Source organism: Schistocerca nitens, chromosome 8, assembly GCF_023898315.1.
Source record: "Schistocerca nitens isolate TAMUIC-IGC-003100 chromosome 8, iqSchNite1.1, whole genome shotgun sequence".
In the NCBI taxonomy this organism is placed as follows: domain Eukaryota; kingdom Metazoa; phylum Arthropoda; class Insecta; order Orthoptera; family Acrididae; genus Schistocerca; species Schistocerca nitens.
The window spans coordinates 403,272,081-403,291,066 of NC_064621.1; positions in this window are offsets into that span (position 1 = coordinate 403,272,081).

The following is an 18,986-nucleotide window of genomic DNA, read 5'->3' on the forward strand; positions in this document are numbered from 1 at the left end:
TTATTTAAGGCAACCGGTTTCAACAGACGTTCTTATCATCTTCATGTCTGTATGGATCTGCATATACATGCAATATGTCTCAAAGTCAAGATGTAACATTTGATATAAAACTTTTAGCTTAGTACTACATAAAACGGAAGTGGACCTGTACATTGACATACCCTAAATATCTTTTGTTATCAGACACGTTCATTTTACGCTGAAAATCACGCACAAAATATCAAGTAGATAAAAATCAGCACATTACAAAACGCCTGTTATCGGTACAATATTTAAAACACAAAGCAACCTGTGCGAGAGGCCTTATCCATATACATATTGCTCATAGATGCATCTTCCGTTGTACAAACACGGTACACAATAGGACATCTGTTTACATATGGTGGACATATTCTGAACAGTGCGAATCCACGTTAAATGGCATATAAGGTACAACTCACAGGTATTTTGCAAAAATTACATTTGTTTAGTGTGCTGCAGCCACTGGATGGCTGTTACATCGGAACCATGTAGGGTGTTGTAAATACTTCTTTCATATTTAAAAATTAATAGGTGGCCTTCAAGAATAATTAAGATTACAAAATTGTACTTCATTAGCAGCTGAAACACATATTCAGTTCTCACAGTCCCTTCACACGTTTCTATTACTCACTAAAGTAGTTAATTTTAGATATTATAAATACGAAAAGAGAACTATTTACCATCTGTTACATGGTTATGGTTTAATAGCCGTCTAGTGGTTACAACAAACTCAACAAATGTAATCTTTGCAATAATACCTATGAGTTGCACGTAATACCATTTAAAGTGGGTTCACATTGTTTATAATATGTCCAGCATATGTAAACAGAAGTGCTAGTATGTTTCATATTTGTGTAATGCAACATGTGTCTGTGAGCAAAATGAATATAAACATAACCTTTCGCACAAGGTGCTTTGGTGCTTTGTGTTTTAAATATGTTACCGATGACCGACATTTTATAATATGCTGATTTTTATCCACTTAACATTTTGTGCGTGATGTTCAGCGTAAAATGAACATGTTTAAAACGAAAAGATTTTTAGAGCAGGTCAATAACACGTCCCATTCCAGTTTTTATAATACCAAACTCAAACTTTTATACCAAATGTTACATCTTAACTTATAAGATATATTCCATGTATATGCACTTCCGTACAGACCTGAAGATGACAGCAAAGCCTGTTTTACCCGGTTGTCTAGAATAGAGAAATAATTTATGCGATCTTGGCTGTTGAATGTTATTTTAAAGACGCCAATGTCGCTCCACCTGTCAACCAGACGCTACAGAGAGGCAATTCGGTACACACGGCCAGTTCGACAAGGTCTGCGACGCGTTACGCTCCCACGCGAAAACGGATATTTGGTCATCTCTGTATTACGGTATCGTACGGCAGCAGCCAGAGCACTGCAAGACGATCTCAGTAGTGCCTCTAGTGCCGCCGTGTCCGGTTTGACTATAAGGAATACGTTCCGAGAAAAGACCTTACGATCTAGGAGTCCTGTTCGATTATCATACTTGATAACATCTCGCAACTCGCCTTCAGTTCTGCCGTTCCATGTCAGCTGTCAACTTTATCACTGCCAGAAAGTGTTCTTCACAGACGAATCCATAAATCCACGGACGCAACGTGGTGACCGTGTTCGTATTTGGAGACGCTGTCCTGAGCGATATCTGCCAAATGTTGTCCAGACAATAATCAACAGGTTCAGTCAAGGTTCTGAGACGCTATGGGGAGACATCAGTGTTGACAGCCGTATGGATCTTGTCGTCGACCATGGTAGCCTTCCCAGCCAGGCAGTACGTCGAACACATCCTGTTGGACCATGTTGTGGCTCCTGTATAAGGTGGTAGCCCCAGGCCCTCTTCCCCTCGAGCACGATAATGCTACGGCCCATACGGCGGGCGTCACCACAGATGTGTGGCGATGTCTGGACATTGAAGTACTGGAATAGCCAGCGGTGAGTTCCGATCTAAACTCCATTGAGCATTTGTGGGACATGCTTGACAGATGTGTTACTGATCGTCCTGTTCCATCATGCACTCACCGAGAAGACTCAAGAGCTATAATTGAAGGATTGGAACGGATAGCACAGAGTTATTTCCATAACTTATACGTAGCATCACACATAAGTGCCATGAATTGATAAACGCTCACACACTCAATAAACGTTACTGAAGCTCTCAAAGTCCAATGAAGAACGCATTGTTCTCGACTCCTGTAGAACATTAAAGGTCTTGTTATGTAAATACACGAGGAAATAATAATGTTTTGTTGTTTATCTCTTGTGAAGCCGTGCGGGTAGCCATGCGGTGGAGGCACCTTGCCACGGAGAACGCGACTCCACCCGTCGGTGGTTCGAGTCCTACCTCGGGCATGGGCGTGTGTGTTGTCCTTAGAGTAAGTTAGTTTAGGTTAGATTAAGTAGTGTGTCAGTCTAGGGACCGATGACATCAGCAGTTTGGTCCCATAGGAACTTACCACACATTTCCCAATTTCTCTTGTTAAAGATAAAGGCATAATTTGGCATCATACCCAGTTCTCAATTATTGCTCAGTGAAGTATGGCATGCCCGAAGTCTTGTTTCATTAATTATATTGGGCAGTGTAGTTAAAAACCAGGATGTTTTTCCAAAGCTTCGTGTTTATTGCGCTGTTTCCGTAAAAATAATTATTTATTGGACGATCTTTTTTTGTAGAAAAGATAGTTATACCGAACCCTCTCCTAAAAATGTTGGGAGGCTTTATCTTTCGACAAATGCTTGAATATGGTGGCAATTAAACGTGTCAAGAGGAAAGCACAACGGCAGTGATAACTGCATCTCGCTAACAAGGAGATGCCTCAACGATCGATTGAGGATAAAGTGCATAAGGATCTCTCGTTGCACCATCGGCCTCCAAAGTAGTTTAATCTTATTGTACGTAGTTTATTTTCTGGGGGTTTGTGAAACAATGTCTGTGTTCCTCCGCTTCCAAGCACATTAGGTTAACTGTGACACCACATGATAACAGTGACGAATGTAGTAACCCTAGAAATGCTCGCAAAACAATAGAACGAGTTTAATTTACACCCTCACGTTTCTGCTTCTCATTACACTTTTGAACTAAAGACTTTGATCCTATGCGGAATTGTAAAAAGTGCTTCAACGTTGTACGTATATGGATGTACGAGATATACGCTTGTAAAATTGGGTAGTTTTTTTGAAAAATTACTTTCGTTTCCTTTCATTCACTCAGAAGCTGTGATCTTGTTAAATTGTACGAAGCATTTTGAAACTTTATAGTATAATAAACATTTGCTGATGAGTCCGTGGTCTAGAGACGATGTCTTTGGGGACGTTCAAAGGGCATGGGTTGTTGTTTTAGCGCCATAAATATCAACTGAATCGCTCATTTCTAAAAGGGGGAAACTCATGATGGATAAATTATTCAGAAGGAAGGAAGGACATACTAGAAACTTGTTTAGCAATTAAATGGCGAATTTCTTTCTGCTGTGTGAAAGAAATCATTTTCTGAAATATGTAAGGCTAGTATTACATAATTTGAAAAATATTCTTAGCTGCTATGGTGATTTTTATCACATGCAGTTATTCTCTTGTAACAATAAATGAAGAATCAAATACATTTTAAGGCACTTATTGAAAATACATGTAAAGTTTAAAATATTTAAAGAATGTCACTATTTCGAGTGCAATAAATGCAACGAGAAATATCTAAGTCTGTCTGGAGTGAACTACTACGCAGAAAAATTGCTGTTCATAATCATGATATTAAATGTATTTAAATAATAACCAACAAACTTATTGTTTCTCAATGCTTTTGGGAATCTAAACAACTGAATATGTTTGATATTGTCTTTATAACTCCAAGCATTTACAAAATTGTCCTAGTTCATACAAAAAATATTAGAAATGATGACAGAACTACACCAAGTTTAAAAATATGTATACGAAAAATATGAGAAAGAACGATTGGTTCTAGTCACGTTTCAGTCATTTTCATCCATTTCTGTTGCAGGCTTTACCTTCAGCTGATTATAAAGACTTGATACTGCCGATGTGTAACATACTTCAGTAGTTTCTCAACATAATCATTCTTCTTCTGGTTTGTGGGAAATTTCTCATCATATACTTCCATTTGGAAAGCCTAATGGTCTTGTTGGGAAAATATATCTGGGCTTTCGTTAATGTAATTATATGGGCTACGAATCCTCCGATATAGGGCTTAAGTAACTACTTGCCACTTCCTTTCTGGAATGTACTCATAATACAGAAATTAATGGGCAGCAGGAAATACTCTATCAAATACTCTTGAGCCTCTTTGAATTGTTTCAGCTGAGACGACGACCTTTTTGAATAAAGGGATGAAACATCTTTTAAAATCCGTTATTTCACTTGTTTTTGCTGTATAAACTTTAAAGCGACCAAGGCGGCTGAAGTCGGTGATAAGTGACTTATAGTGATCTACAATAAGTACTTGATCGCACAGATATAACTCCCTTTTCATCACACGTATGTCGAGGTCGGATAGTAGATAAAAAATCCTCCCATAGGGAAATAGTGATAGATTTTATCTGTCAACATTCTTATAACCGTGTGACTGCCATTTGGGCGTTACATGTATTTCAGAACTAGTGGATTTCCCTTATGGGGACGAAGTACTCAGCATAATTGCATAGCCAGACGCGTATTTCATTAGTACCTTTCTTTTCTTGGCCCTCAAGATAACAGTGAAACGTACCTGCATCTGATTTCATGTTGGTAATCTCGAAACCGAAAACCCATATCTCACTTTTCCTTCGCTTTCCATTGTTTTTTTCCCCTCACCGTTATTTAAAACTTAATTCTGAGCTATTCATCTTCAACGTCAGTCAAATAGATGATCAAAGGTTTCAGTAAAAACTACTGACTGAATTGTCCGCCATTAGGTACAACTGCAAACTTAAATCTGTTCTCTGCAAGCAACAAGGAAATAATGGCCTCCCATGTGAAAATCATACATAGAACAACTCTTTTATGACAACCGGCCACAACTTCCTCAAATATATTGCGATACAGGAGCTAGAATTCCGCTGGAAGAAGTACAAGCTGCGGTAAATGGAATGAAAGATGGTAATCACCTCGTCCAGACAATGTAAATGCCGAAATTCTCAAGCTGTACTGGGAGGATAAGTTAAAATGGTTGACTGCAATATTCAAGGACATCTGCGACTCTGGTAACATTCCACGGGAATGGCTTAAATCTGAATATATTACACTGCCCAAAAAACCGGAAGCTAAGACTTGTGGTGAATATAGGATCATCAGTCTCATGAGTCACCTGCTAAAGACCTTTCTTAGGGTCATTCACCAAAGAGTTTACAATATCTGTGAATAACAGATTTCTTTTACACAATTTGGTTTCAGAAATGCATGTGGCACACGCGAAGCATTATTTAGTATCCAGGTACTATTGCAAAGGTTCAGAGACGTGAATTGCGACAGTTATGGCTGGTTTATTGATTATCATAAGACTTTTGACACATTAAAACCACAGAAGATTGTTGACATTTTAAGAAGCATTGGTTTGGATGATAAAGACTTACGTATAATTGTGAACCTATACTGGAACCAGTCGGCTTCTGTGAGGCTGGACAGAAAAAATACAGAAGACATAGACATTCTACGAAGTGTAAGGCAGGGTTGCAAATTATCCCCACTGATTTTCAAGATCTTATCAGAACACATATTTAAGGAAGCTCTTGATGAAGTAGTGATTGGAGTGCCGTTAAACGGAAAATATATCAACAACATTCAATATGGTAATGACACAGTAGTATTTTCTGATAGTGAGGATAGTTTGCAGTACCTTGTCTTTACACTTGCACAAAACAGCTCTGAATATGGTCTACATGTCAATTCTCAAAAAACGAACACAATGATAATCAGTAAAAACGGAGTCCCTGCATGTCACGTTAAGATAGGCCAAAATGACATAGATCAAGTACTTAAATACACGTACCTTGGCACTACAATAAATAACCAGTGGGATCTTTCTGATAAGATGAGAACTCGAATTGCAAAAGCGAGGGCTGTCTTCAGTAAAATGAGTAACCTTTTCAAGGATCATGGCTCAGCAATGACGACGAAGATCAGACTTCTACGTTGCTACGTATTTTCCACCCTCTTGAGTGGCGCTGAAACATGGACTCTTGACAGAATCGTTGGCTAAGCGGCTGGAGGCTTTTGAGATGTGGCTGTACACGAGAATGTTAAGAATAACGTGGACAACGCATGTCACAAATGTTGAGGTTGTACGAAGAATGAACGATTAGAAAGAGGTGCTGGCCACCGTGAAAGCAAGAACGACCTAGTACCTGGGACATATCTTGCGGAACAACAACAGATACCGTCTCGCCCAGAGCATCCTGTAAGGAAAATACCAGAGAAGGGAAGCGTTGGCCGGAGAAGAATATCCTGGATTAAGAACATCAGAACGTGGACCTATGAAACATCTACAGAGCTATTTTGAGCTGCTAGTGAGCGGAAAAGCAGTGCCAAGGTGGTCGCCAACACCCGGAATAGATAGGAACCAGAAGAAGAGGAAGAAGAATTTAACAACTGTCGATGCATTTAAGTCTCAAGAATCTGAAACCCACAAATTTCCATTTTCTATTTTTTAGTCGTTATGCCTTTTAGCTGTAGAATACCTATTGAATATGCTCATTTTGCTATAGCTAAGGGGCGATCTGTTTAATTGTTAAACGAAGATTAGAGTAAATATATCTTATTGAAGACAAGCAATTTCAACAGTCTATGTTGTCATCTTCAGCTCTGTAAAAAATTGCACATACATGCATAGACTTCCTTCTAAATGAAATTCAATCTAATTGCTTCCCACCAGGTACAGAAGGAAACTTATGCATCATTCGAAACGATGAGACATATTACATACATATGCAATTGGTTATAGAGTTGAATATGACAGCATAATCTGTTGAAATCGGTCGTTTTAAATAAAAAAACATTTTATGCCCTCTCGGTTGTTGAATGGGTTTTCACAAGTTTCGCCTTTTGGTTTCGTCGACGAGTGGGACCGCCCCCGCCACCATCCCACATGGACCGTCTGCTGGTCTTCATTAAGGCCGCATGCCCCTAGGCTGGGATGGGATCGGATAGGAGAGAGGTAGGGCCATCTCCGGCGGGAGACCGCCACACCTCCGGGAGTCATTAGCAGCCAAGACGGGCTCTGCCGATCGGCGACGCTCCATCCGCGCCCTGGGCTTATCTGCGCGGTACTACAGGCTCCTGTTAACTACCTCGTACGACCCGATCACCAAGAAAACTGCTAATGGCTGTGCTAACACATTTCCGAGGGACACCATTATCCGGATATCAGTTCCAGGTCCTCCATCTGACGCTTCTTGCAGATCGTAGTACAGATCAGCTTACTTGGCTGTAAGTTTTTTGCATGTTCAGTGGAATAGGGCAACCCTCTATCGTTGCGATGTAGAAAAATGGAGTTACTTTCAACAGGTGACAGAATTACTCAGTGTAAAGTTTGGTAACTTTACGATCGTTTGCCTTAACCTCTTTCACATAACTCTTGAACTACCTTCATAACCGAAAAGACAGTCGTGCAAATATGCGACGTCACTTCGAGAAGTTCGTGGTAGAAATTGTTTGTCCGAGAATTCGAACTCTACTATCAATGAACATGTACGCCATTATGGAGTTTGTTTATGGCATCATTAACTAGTTTTATTAATGACTGCAGCGTTCGTTCAGCGAACACTAGACAGAAAAACGATTTACGCTTGGTCACTAATTTCCTAGTTATATTTAAAAGGGATAAGAGCAGAACAGAAAAACTGAATTACAGGCCACAAGTCTTCAAATTAAAATTGAAAGTTTCGTTGTAACACAATCATATTTTCTAAACAAGTTCCTGGTAATGGGTCAAAGCTTTTCTATTTACTACTTATTACTTGTTCTATACTGTCAAAATATTTTTCCCTGCTTTCTTGGCTCTCAAGTGTACTTTTTTGTTATAAATTAATTCTGTATACTATGTACTAACTCTTTCTATGGCCTCGAAGCGTTGGGCCTCATAACACCAAGGAGTCGGATAAATAAATAAATGATCTCCCTCTCACGCACACGGATCATTCTTTGTTTATTTTTCTTTCAAGTGTAGTGTGTCCCAAAAAACTCAATCTCCTGTGGTAACCTGCTCATATCAGAGGAGCCCTTACACCAAAAGCCGACACTTAGAATTGGATTCATTGCAATCTCTGTCGTCCACTGCAGTTTCGATTCTAGATGGCTCTCTCTGGTAATATGCAAGTTTCTCTCCGATATCTTAATACATATTCCATCATCCTGCCAGTTCTGGCCCGTGATGACTATATAGCCTCTTCTTCGACTCTCCTGCGGGAAACTACCTCATTTATTATGCTGTCGGTCGAGATTACTTCCAATATCCTCCTATAAAGTCACATTGCAAAGGCTTCAATTCTCTTTATCTCCAGTTTCGCCCAGTCCGTAGGCTCCTTTGATGCGAGATGTGCCTTCTTTGTCTGAGCTCCGTTGAAAATGCATTACTATGTTTCTAAGGTAAGAAACAGCTTTCATTAACTTCGTCTATTACGCGGTCCCCCTTCAGATGTTGAGTTTCTTGCCATTCCTACTACTCACTTCAGAAATATTGTCCCGGTGAGTTGGATTGGTCAATGATATATGATCTAGTTCTGTATTTTATTCTTAATATCAGATTCTTCACTTACTTAGGAAAGTGACAGGAACCTTGTTTCTTTGTCGCTAAATGTCTCACTTATTTAACAGCTAGCATTTTCTTCTGTGCCTTGCAACTTTGGGCTAGCAAATGAATCAGTTGTGATATGTTTTCAACCAAAATTCCCATATCACAGCTTCTTTGACTGAGACGTACTGACTTATGATACGTGGCAACGAACCACAGCTGTTCCTTTTACGTTGTCTTAAATCAGACAAAAAATAACTATCCAAGTATGTGTAAGATAATATACCGCCAAAATGAATCCATTCATGCTCTGACATACAGCCACAGAAGAATATCAGTACGCCATTGTGTGTTTTAGAAATTTTTTCACTGTTGCTTGTCTCATTTGTATTTGTTCTGAACCGAAACATGAGTATCAAACTAAAAAATTTAACAATACCAGAGAACGAAAATTGCTGCTCACCATAATGAGTAGATGATGAGTCGCGATAGGCACAACGAAAAGATTCACACCGTTATTGCTTTCGGCCATTAAGGCCTTTGTCAGCAGTAGACACACATACACACCCGCACGCACACACTCACGCAAACGCAACTTGCACACACGTCTGTAGTCTCAGACAACTGAAACCACACTGTGTATCTTGTGAAATGGCAGCATACAACTAGCCGACACATATTGGGCAGTGGTAATGGAAAAAGGATGGTACACACACACACACACACACACACACACACACACACACACACACACACACACACTATTAGGGGACAGCGAGCTACGTCAGGTTTAGGCTAGGGAGATTACAGGAATGAAGGATAGCAATGGATATCTGTTTGTGTTTTAGGTATAGATTGTATTGACTGTCTATGGAGGTCTCTTTTGTGAGGACTTCAGCATACTGGACTAGTTAGTTTTCATCACTGCACATGCACCTGAAATAGGTGGGAAGGCTGTATGGGATGGATTCTTTGGTGTCGAAGAGGTGGCAACTGCCAAAGTGCAGGTACTCTCGGTGATATGGACTGAGATGTAGATGAAGACATCTGAGAGGAGGAGATCGGCATCCAGGAAGGTGGCACAATCGGTGGGGGAGGACCAGGTGAAGTGGATGCGGGAGAACATGTTCAGACTGTGGAGGAATGTGGCTAATGTGTCAGTCGTTGGATCCAGATTAAACAGACGTCATCAATAAACCTGAACTAGTCCCAGTGTTTGGGATTTTGCGTAGGTAAGAATTTTTCCTCTAGGTGTCCCATGAAGAGGTTGGCATGGGAGAGTATCATACAGGTGCTCACGTCTGTGCCACGAAATTGTTTGTATACCATCCCTTCAAAGGTGAAGTAGTTATGGGTTAGGACGTATTCAGTTAGATGTACGAGTAATGAAATGTTGTGTTTGGAATCGACAGGGCACTGGGAGAGGTAGCATTCAAAGGGCGTGGGGGATGTTGGTGTATTAGGAGGTTGCATGTACAGTGACAAAAGGGACCTGGAAGATAAGGGTTTGGGATTGTGGAGAGCCAGTGCAGAAAATAGTACGTATCTTCACTGTTGGAGGCTAGGTTATGTACAGTTGGTTGCAGATGCTGGTCAACAAGAGCTGAGCTTCTTTCGATGGGGCACTGTAACCAGCCACAATGGGGCACTCACGACTTTTAGGTTTGTGTATTTTGGGGAGCATGTAGAAGGTGGGTGTGTGGGCTGTTGTGGTAAGAAGGATTCAGGGGAGAGGTTCTGGGAAGGGCCCAAGGATTTCAGCCAGGATTCGAGGTTATGTTCGACTTCTGGGATAGGATCACTTTGGCAGACCTTGTAGGTGGAGGTGTCGGACAAGCGGCTGATGCCCTCCACCAGGTAGTCACTCTGGTTCATAAGTGGTATAACGTTTGTCTGTTGGGAGGATGATCAGGTCAGAATTGGTTTAGAGGTTATGTAGGGAAGTCCTTTCTTCTGTTAAAAGGTGGTTCTTCTTAGAGAATTAGGGAAGGATGGTGAAGCCAGGTTGGAAGTTAGGAATTCCTAGAAGATGACCAGGGGATGGTTAGGCAGAAGTGTGGGGAGGTCACAGTTGGATGGTGGTATGAATTAGCAAAGGATTGGATGTCAGTATTGGACTGGCTTTGATTGGAGGGGTTGGTGGCAAAGAAGTTTTTCCAGTGTATGGATTGGGAGAAGGAAGCTGATCTTATCACAAGTCCCACATGTTTAAACTTGAGAGTAGTGACGAATATGGGGCCTTTGGATAGGACTAAAACTTCTCTAGGGCTTAGGATTTTGATGGGATTGTTTCAGTTCGGGATTTTTTGGAGTGCTGGTAGAGGGTTTTGGACAATGTGGCAGATTGAAAACATCAGCTTGGCAGGGTATGGGTGCTATGAGGGGTTGATGAGAAGGAACACTGGGAGTAGGGTTGGGATTGGATAGCGGCGCCCCAATGTGGGAATTGGATTGCAGCAGGCTGAATAACTGGTGGAGGTGGTGTTTGGAATGTTCTTCTGGGTGTTGGGGTGTCAGGATTTCAGTTTGGGTGATGAGGTGTAAGTAGTGGGGATTGCATAGTAGCAGTATTTTGCTGAGTGAGTGGAGGGGGTTTTTTGAACAAGATTTTCGAGGGAAGCGATTGGTGGAATCTGAAAAAGTGAATATCGTAATGGAAGGCCAGCTGGGATCCAGAAACAGGGATTTTTATGGTGAGACCATTGGGGGTCAGGGGCGGGAGGAGATTCCATGGTTTGGATAGGATTTAAGGAACAGGAATTTGGTTTTGGCTAGGGGTAGGGAAACTTTTCAGAACTGATCCAGATAAATAGAGCGACTCCATCAACAACTCAGTCTACACCAACCCACTAATCACCAACAGTTCCTCCACACTGACAGCTGCCACCTCTGCCACACCAAAAACTCCCCAGAGGCATCTGCAGTAATGGGAACTCCCTCACTCAATATACTGAAGGCCTCACAAAGGCCTTCAGAGACAGCCAATACCACCAGACCTAATACACAAACAGATTTCCCATGCCATATCCCCATACATATCTGATCCTCACATCCAACCCAAGAACCAACCACAAAGAAGTGGCCCCCTTGTCCCCCACGAACAACTGAAACACATCCTACATTAGGGCTCTGATTATCTATCACCATGACCTGAAATGAATAAAATCCTACCCAAGGTACTTCCATCCCCTCCAAAAGTAGTTTTCCGCCACCCACCCAACCTCCACATCATAGGCCTATGCCACTCCTAACCTCAAACTCCTGCCACAAGAATCACCCTGCCCTATCCACACCAACCCAGCACCTCCTACTCCAGCCCTATCACAGGCTCATCTTGCCGCATAAGAGTCCAGGCCACCTTTGGAAGAGCCATGTTACCTACTATCTCTGCAGCATACACTGCACACGGTTTGACATTGGTATGACAACCAACCAGTTGTCAGCCAGCATGAATAGCCACTGTTAAACTGTTGCCAAAGCAAGGTGGACCACCCTGTGGCACAACATGCAGCAGAGGACAACATGTGAAATTTCAATGGCTGCTTCACAGCCCATAGCATCTGGATCCTCCCCACCATCACCAGCTTTTCTGAGCTATCCTTCGCCTCTGTAACCTTCCTGTCCTACCTAACAGTGTATTTCTGTACGCGTGTGTGTGTGTGTTTGTTTGTGTACATGTGTATGCTACAGCTTGAGAGAGGAATTTCAGAGTTAATTCCAAAAGCTAGCAAAGCAAATCTTTTGTTTGCGTGTCTGTTGACCTCGCTTTGCTTCTGCCATTCAGCGAGTCTTGTCTTTATTCCTAAGTAACTGTAATCTATGGTGGTTTGCCGTAAGAGTGGGACGTCAGGAGTGCCAGGATACCTTCTTGGGTGGTAGTTAAACGATAGGACCACCCAAGTATTGCCCGCCCAACAGATCTGACAAGTCTGCCTGGTAAGACAGGATGTCAGTACAAGACAGTACCAATCCTGATACTCTGTTTTTTTCTTGCTGGTAGTGAGTTTTTAAACAGGACCCAGCAGGAGTACTCTGCCCCACTTTTAGGGCGTCCTAAAGCAATAGATATGTAGCATTCGTGTCTATCATAGAGGACGTGGACAATGGCCAGGCACCTTTGGCATAACACAGGGATATTCCACGACCTAGGTAATGCTCTGTCGCAGTCCACTGTGGCTCTGTATCAGTAGCATTTCTCTCTCTCTCTTGTTTAAGTCTGTCTTATAGGGACATCGTTGTTACATTTCTGTAACATTTATTTTAACCGATGCCTGATAACATGTGAACTTGGTGTTGAAGACTAGCGCATTCTTTCCTTCCGATTTCATTGCGTAAATTCGGTTCTTGTTGCTCCGTACATTTTAAATAGCAAATATGTCGCAATTAAGGAACCGAATTTGGTACTTTTTATTGTTAGGATTGTGATACTGTCCTTCCTATTCATCTATGTTCTCATGATTAGTTCGATTAACCAGTGTAAAAGTGAGCTACAATAGTTAGTTTATTGTTTTGAAATAAGAGTGATTAGAAAATACAGCTGGTTAAATTGTTTATTGTTCAATAATGTCACTGATATTTGAGGTAAAGTTTGTCAATCGATTTGGCTAGTTGAACGTTGTAATTATTTTAATTTTAAATTCAGTTTGTGATTCTTTAAAACGAAACTGTAAAATGCTTTTGGTAAAATTAATTTTATGTTTGATATTCAGTATAAGAATAATTTAATAGAACGCTTGTGCCAATATCCTGGTTAATGTTGTCCCTGGCGCCTCACCACCTACCCACCTAACCACCTTGCCCCCCTGAATGCCCAGTCAGAAATCTAGCATTTTATGGGGTGCCCGTCTCCAAGGCTATAAAAATCGGGTGTGATTACCTCAGTGCTTAAGAGTGACTACATAGGCAGAAAATACGTCTTCAACAGTGGCATGGTTAACTACCAGTGAGTTAAGCTATAATGCAATATTAGCTTCTCCTCAAGTTTCTGAGTGCTAGTGGAAGAGTTTCACAATCACTTTATTTAATTGCTGCACCTTGGATTGACAATGATATTTTCGATTTAGCTTTTAATAATTATAACATATAGAACTCTACGGTGTAATAAACAAGAGTAGCAGATAGTGGCAGAGAACGAAAGAGATAATGGGCACACGTATTCACTTGTCTTTTTACGGAAGCGTTGGGGAGGGACAATGGCAGCTAGGAAAGAAGGGAACAAATGCGAGTGGTCTGATGGAAGGAATTATTTGGATGCACTGCGCATGTACATGAAACAACAGAAACCACGTTTGCGTCCAGAGGGGATACATCTAACTCGGGACATCCGTTTGCGTGAATCGGAGCCAGAGACGTTAATGTTATTACCAGGCGAGCGAGCGAAGAGACAATACCTCGGGCGTCAGGTCCCCGAAATTGGTGATCCAATACAAAGTCCCAAACTCGATTATCGCCGTCCAAACTGAGGAGAGGCAATCAATGACACCAACGTTTCTGCGTTTCTCGCTGCGAATGAAAGAGGTACCAGCGAAAGTTCGCAGCAGCACTCCGAGCCACTGACGGAAGTAGAAGTAAAGCGGAGGCGTGACCATCCAATTACAACCATGCCTTTAGCAAGAAACTTGCTTTCAAAGCATTTACTTTACATCGAGAAAAGTCAAACTTAACATTATACCCAATTTGGTACGTATGCATTATTTACTACAGTCATAAGTCACTTTTTCGTCCACAATGGAGAATTTCGCATGGTGGAAAAATGTTATTCTCTTACTATTTTGATTTCTATTCAGGTGTGTTTCACGATTCCATTCATTTGCTGTCGGTTTCGAAGCAACCATGTGTTCCCTATCAGGCGCTTTAGCACTGTGATCGTTATGGTATACCAACTCAAGTACATTCCCCTACTGCATTGGAGCATATTCTGATGGACACTGCTAAAGTGCTTGGAGAATCAATGATACTTGCTTCGAAGTTGACAACAGAAAGTAAAAATAATAAAAACCGATGAGTGGAAGGAAAACACAACGAACTGTTTCACAGCTGACATCCGCAATTTCCAGTCTCAACCAACAACTTGTCAAGTGAGTTACCTAAATAGCGAATGTTGTTCTGCTTGATGCGAAGTCCTGGCTGGGAATTCCCCCACAAATGAGAAATGATGTAACTAACCGGACTCACCAAAAAACGGAGTATGCAAGGTACCAAGAACTTTAAGTCTACTAGCGCCATCTGCATATTTTATAAAATACTGAATAAGAATATCAACAATACACTAAAAACATAATATTGAAACCAGGAAAAGGAACAATCTGGCTTAAAAATGAATGTTATAATAGGCCATTTGCAGCTAATGATCGAAATTATAGAGCAATGAATATGAGTTACCATTTAGTTTGTGATTCAAAGGGTTTGCTGAAGTATTAAATAAAGTCAGGAAAAGGGACGCCATGCCATGAAAACTAATTACAGCAGTTTCAGACGATTTTTCTTGATTCTTCAACTATTTAACACAGAAGAGGAAAAGCGTATTTACGGAACACATCTCAATCACCTTCTTTTCTTCTATTATAAGGTACTATTTTGTTACCAATACTAATGAGAGACCTACAATTAGAGGAAGAAATTAACAGAGTAGGTTTAAAGGTGTGTCTAAAACTACTAAATACTAATGCTGAACGAACGAAAAGAAAATAATAGATATTAACATTACGTCATAGAAATGACGACTTTTTGTATTCAGGTCAGCTGAAGACTAGTTAATTGAGAGGAAAGGAAAGAAACTGATGAGTACATAGGGTATGTTCGACGGGTTGTCGACGATTACATGATTGCAGAACAAGTACCGGGTGATCAAAAAGTCAGTATAACTTTTAAAACCTAATAAACCACGGAATAATGTAGATAGAGAGGTAAAAATTGACACACATGCTTGGAATGACATGGAGTTTTATTAGAACCAAAGAAAAAAAACAAAAGTTCACAAAATGTCCGACAGAGGGCGCTGGACAGCAAAACGTAACTGCTACCGCGACGGGTGAGAGGTAAACCGATATGTTACAGAATCGCATCATCCCCAGCCTGGCTGATAAACACCTGCTGCAACGTACGTTATGCAGGACGGCGCTCCTCCCCATATTCCTAGACGCGTGAAAGATCTGTTGCGCGCGTCGTTTGGTGATGATCGTGTGCTCAGCCGCCACTTTCGTCAAGTTTGACCTTCCAGGTTCCCAGACCTCAGTCCGTGCAATTATTGGCTTTGGGGTTACCTGAAGTCGCAAGTGTATCGTGATCGACCGACATCTCTAGGGATGCTGAAAGACAAGTTCCGACGCCAATGCCTCACCGTAACTCGGGACATGCTTTACAGTGCTGTTCACATTATTCCTCGACTACAGCTATTGTTGAGGAATGATGGTGGACATATTGAGCATTTCCTGTAAAGAACATCATCTTTGCCTTGTCTTACTTTGTTATGCTGATTATTGCTATTCTGGTCAGATGAAGCGCCATCAGTCGGACATTTTTTGAACGTTTGTATTTTTTTGGTTCTTATAAAACCGCATGTCATTCCAAGCGTGTGTGTCAATTTGTGTCTCTCCACCTACATTATTCCGTGAATTAAACTGTTTTCTAATTTATACTGACTTTTTGATCACCCAGTACTTACAGCCAGGCTGTTTAGTTCCCAAAACGAGAATGCTAAAGTTTGTTGAACGGAAAGCTTATGACTTGTGACAGAAGTTTTGACTTATGGCAGTGAGACATATGGCCGAAAAAAGTTAAAGATCTATCAACCACCAATGGAGAGACTGAAGTAGAAAACTTTTGGGAGAGACAGAAAACAAAAAAGAAAACTGATGAGGAATCAGTCTATGGTGAAGGTGAATGGAAACAGAAACGAAATGGATTGGTGCTAGTGAGGCAGAATATATGAACATATGATCAAATGATTGGGTATCAAGTGGACCAAGTATGCACTGAACTGAAAAGAGGAGAATACAGCGACACTGGTAGCTGATGGAAGATGTGTCGAAGGCATTGTGATGTAATGGAGAAATGTCTTTGACGTATACCAAGTATGAAGCATGAAAAGATTTAGGATGTGGGTGTAATCATTGATCGGCTGCTGCTGAAGCTGTTCGTCAAATTTTTAAGCTACTACACTTGTGTTTAAGGCTCAGATAAGAATATAGTACCATTCAGAGTGTTTTATCTAATGACCATACATATTATAAAAATGGATGTACGTATGTATGTTTCACGTCTCTTCTATTTATTTGAACCAAACTCGTACATGAATAACTTTCTGTCAGGAGAGAAAAGCTTTGAGGATAAGAACCAGCTACCTACCAAAGGGGTATGGGGGATAGTGAAAGAGATGTCTAGCCCACGACGAGTGAATACCCTAACTTTAGTCACCCAGTATTTAGTCGCTTACAACAAATGTCAGATATAATCACGAACCTCTGCGAAACTGTTTCTCGCTGGCAACCTCCCCCTTCCTACTAAGATGAAGAAAGGAGAAAAGCTTATCATTTCCTACATTCTCACTGTGCACACCGTAAATCTAGCGTTTCCGAAATGACGTTTTACTTCATTACTTCCTTACTACGAACGGCATTCGCGACACATTTTGCAGACACTATTTCCATATACCACAGACTGTATCAGCAAAACTTTATCGTTGTACAACACATAGTTCAAGCGATCTGGCGTATTAACATTGAAATGCTTGAAAAACTGCCGCGTCATGTATGACGTTCTAATTTATAGTTTCTGTAACGCTGACTCCTTTCCCAACACACTTCGAAGACAGTATCCAAATATGCTTCTGAATTTACCTGAAAAAATTATAAGGCCCGCAGTTCAGGGAATAAGTCGTCATAAACATTGAGGTGCACGAAAAGGAAACTGCAGGGCGAAATTCCCTAAAGGTGGAATATATGAACTACAAATATGTGTGAAATATGTTAGATATACGTAAAGGATATGTAGCATGTACAGACACAGTTGAAGCTGCGAGTAAAGAAATTCTCCTAAAATCCTTGATCGATTTCAACCAAACTTGGTTCTTACGTTACTCACTATCTGGAAATGCAATACTGCGGGTGTAGGATCCACCAAACTCCTCTTCCGGTTAGTGTAATGGACAGAGAAGGATGGGGGAGAAAGACAGAGAGGGGAGAAGGAGATGGACAACCAAGGAGATTGCAATTTTATGATTAGTGCACTATCCTCCTAACTACACGACCTTTTCCCCGTAATTTGTATGACTGTGAAGTAGAGGATCGATGTGTCAATCCCTAGATGTTTTTTTACAACCCAACGATTTATTTAACATTGCACAATAAATAGTTTTTGGTATATTTCTGCCCTATGAAAAGCTGTCTTGTATTACTAATAAGGCTGGGTAAGGTATGCGTTAACACTACGTACACTATACTGTACATTACATAATTGTAATTAAACAATTTTCATTGTGCTTAATTTCACTTTAAAAACAATATATTCAATTGTCTGGTAGAAATCGCGCTGATGATGACGATGAAATTTGATTAATCAAGTTATGAATATTTCATAATATTTTTTACGCTATTTTCTCTTGACAAAATCATCGATCATATCTTCATTAGTTTTAGATAGACTCTAGATAATTTTTCACCTGTCCCAATCAAGAAAAGCTCCTCTCACTCAAAAAATTTGTCCCTGGTGTACTTAGAGTTATGCGAACCACCACATCCAAGTTTGGATAAATGTTTGACCAACTCTGTTTTCAGTTCTGTTTTCAATAATCCAGAATCCGATTTCACGGAAATTCTTTCAGAAGAATGGTGACATTGAAAACGCACGCATTCTTGACCTAAGCCTGTCTCTACATCATCTTCCAAGAAAAGGTCTTTCCCGTGAGGGATGATGATGACAACTGAATCATTTTGGTCAGAAACGAAAACTTTTCATTCAGCCTGTTGTAGGCCTCATTTAACGTCTTCGCCCGATTGGATATGCAATAAATTGTCGAGTCGAGCTCAAACTTATTTCTAACTTTCAAACTACCGATACTAGATATACGACACGCAGAGTTTCCATGATGATCTATTCAGTATTCTGCATTTTCCCAGTCATTAAATCCTTCGTACTCAAATTGAGTCTTTTTCTCCAATGGATCAAATGCCAAACAGGGACCGCAAAATACAGATCTTTTTCTGTCAGAATAAACTAGCCGATTTTGAT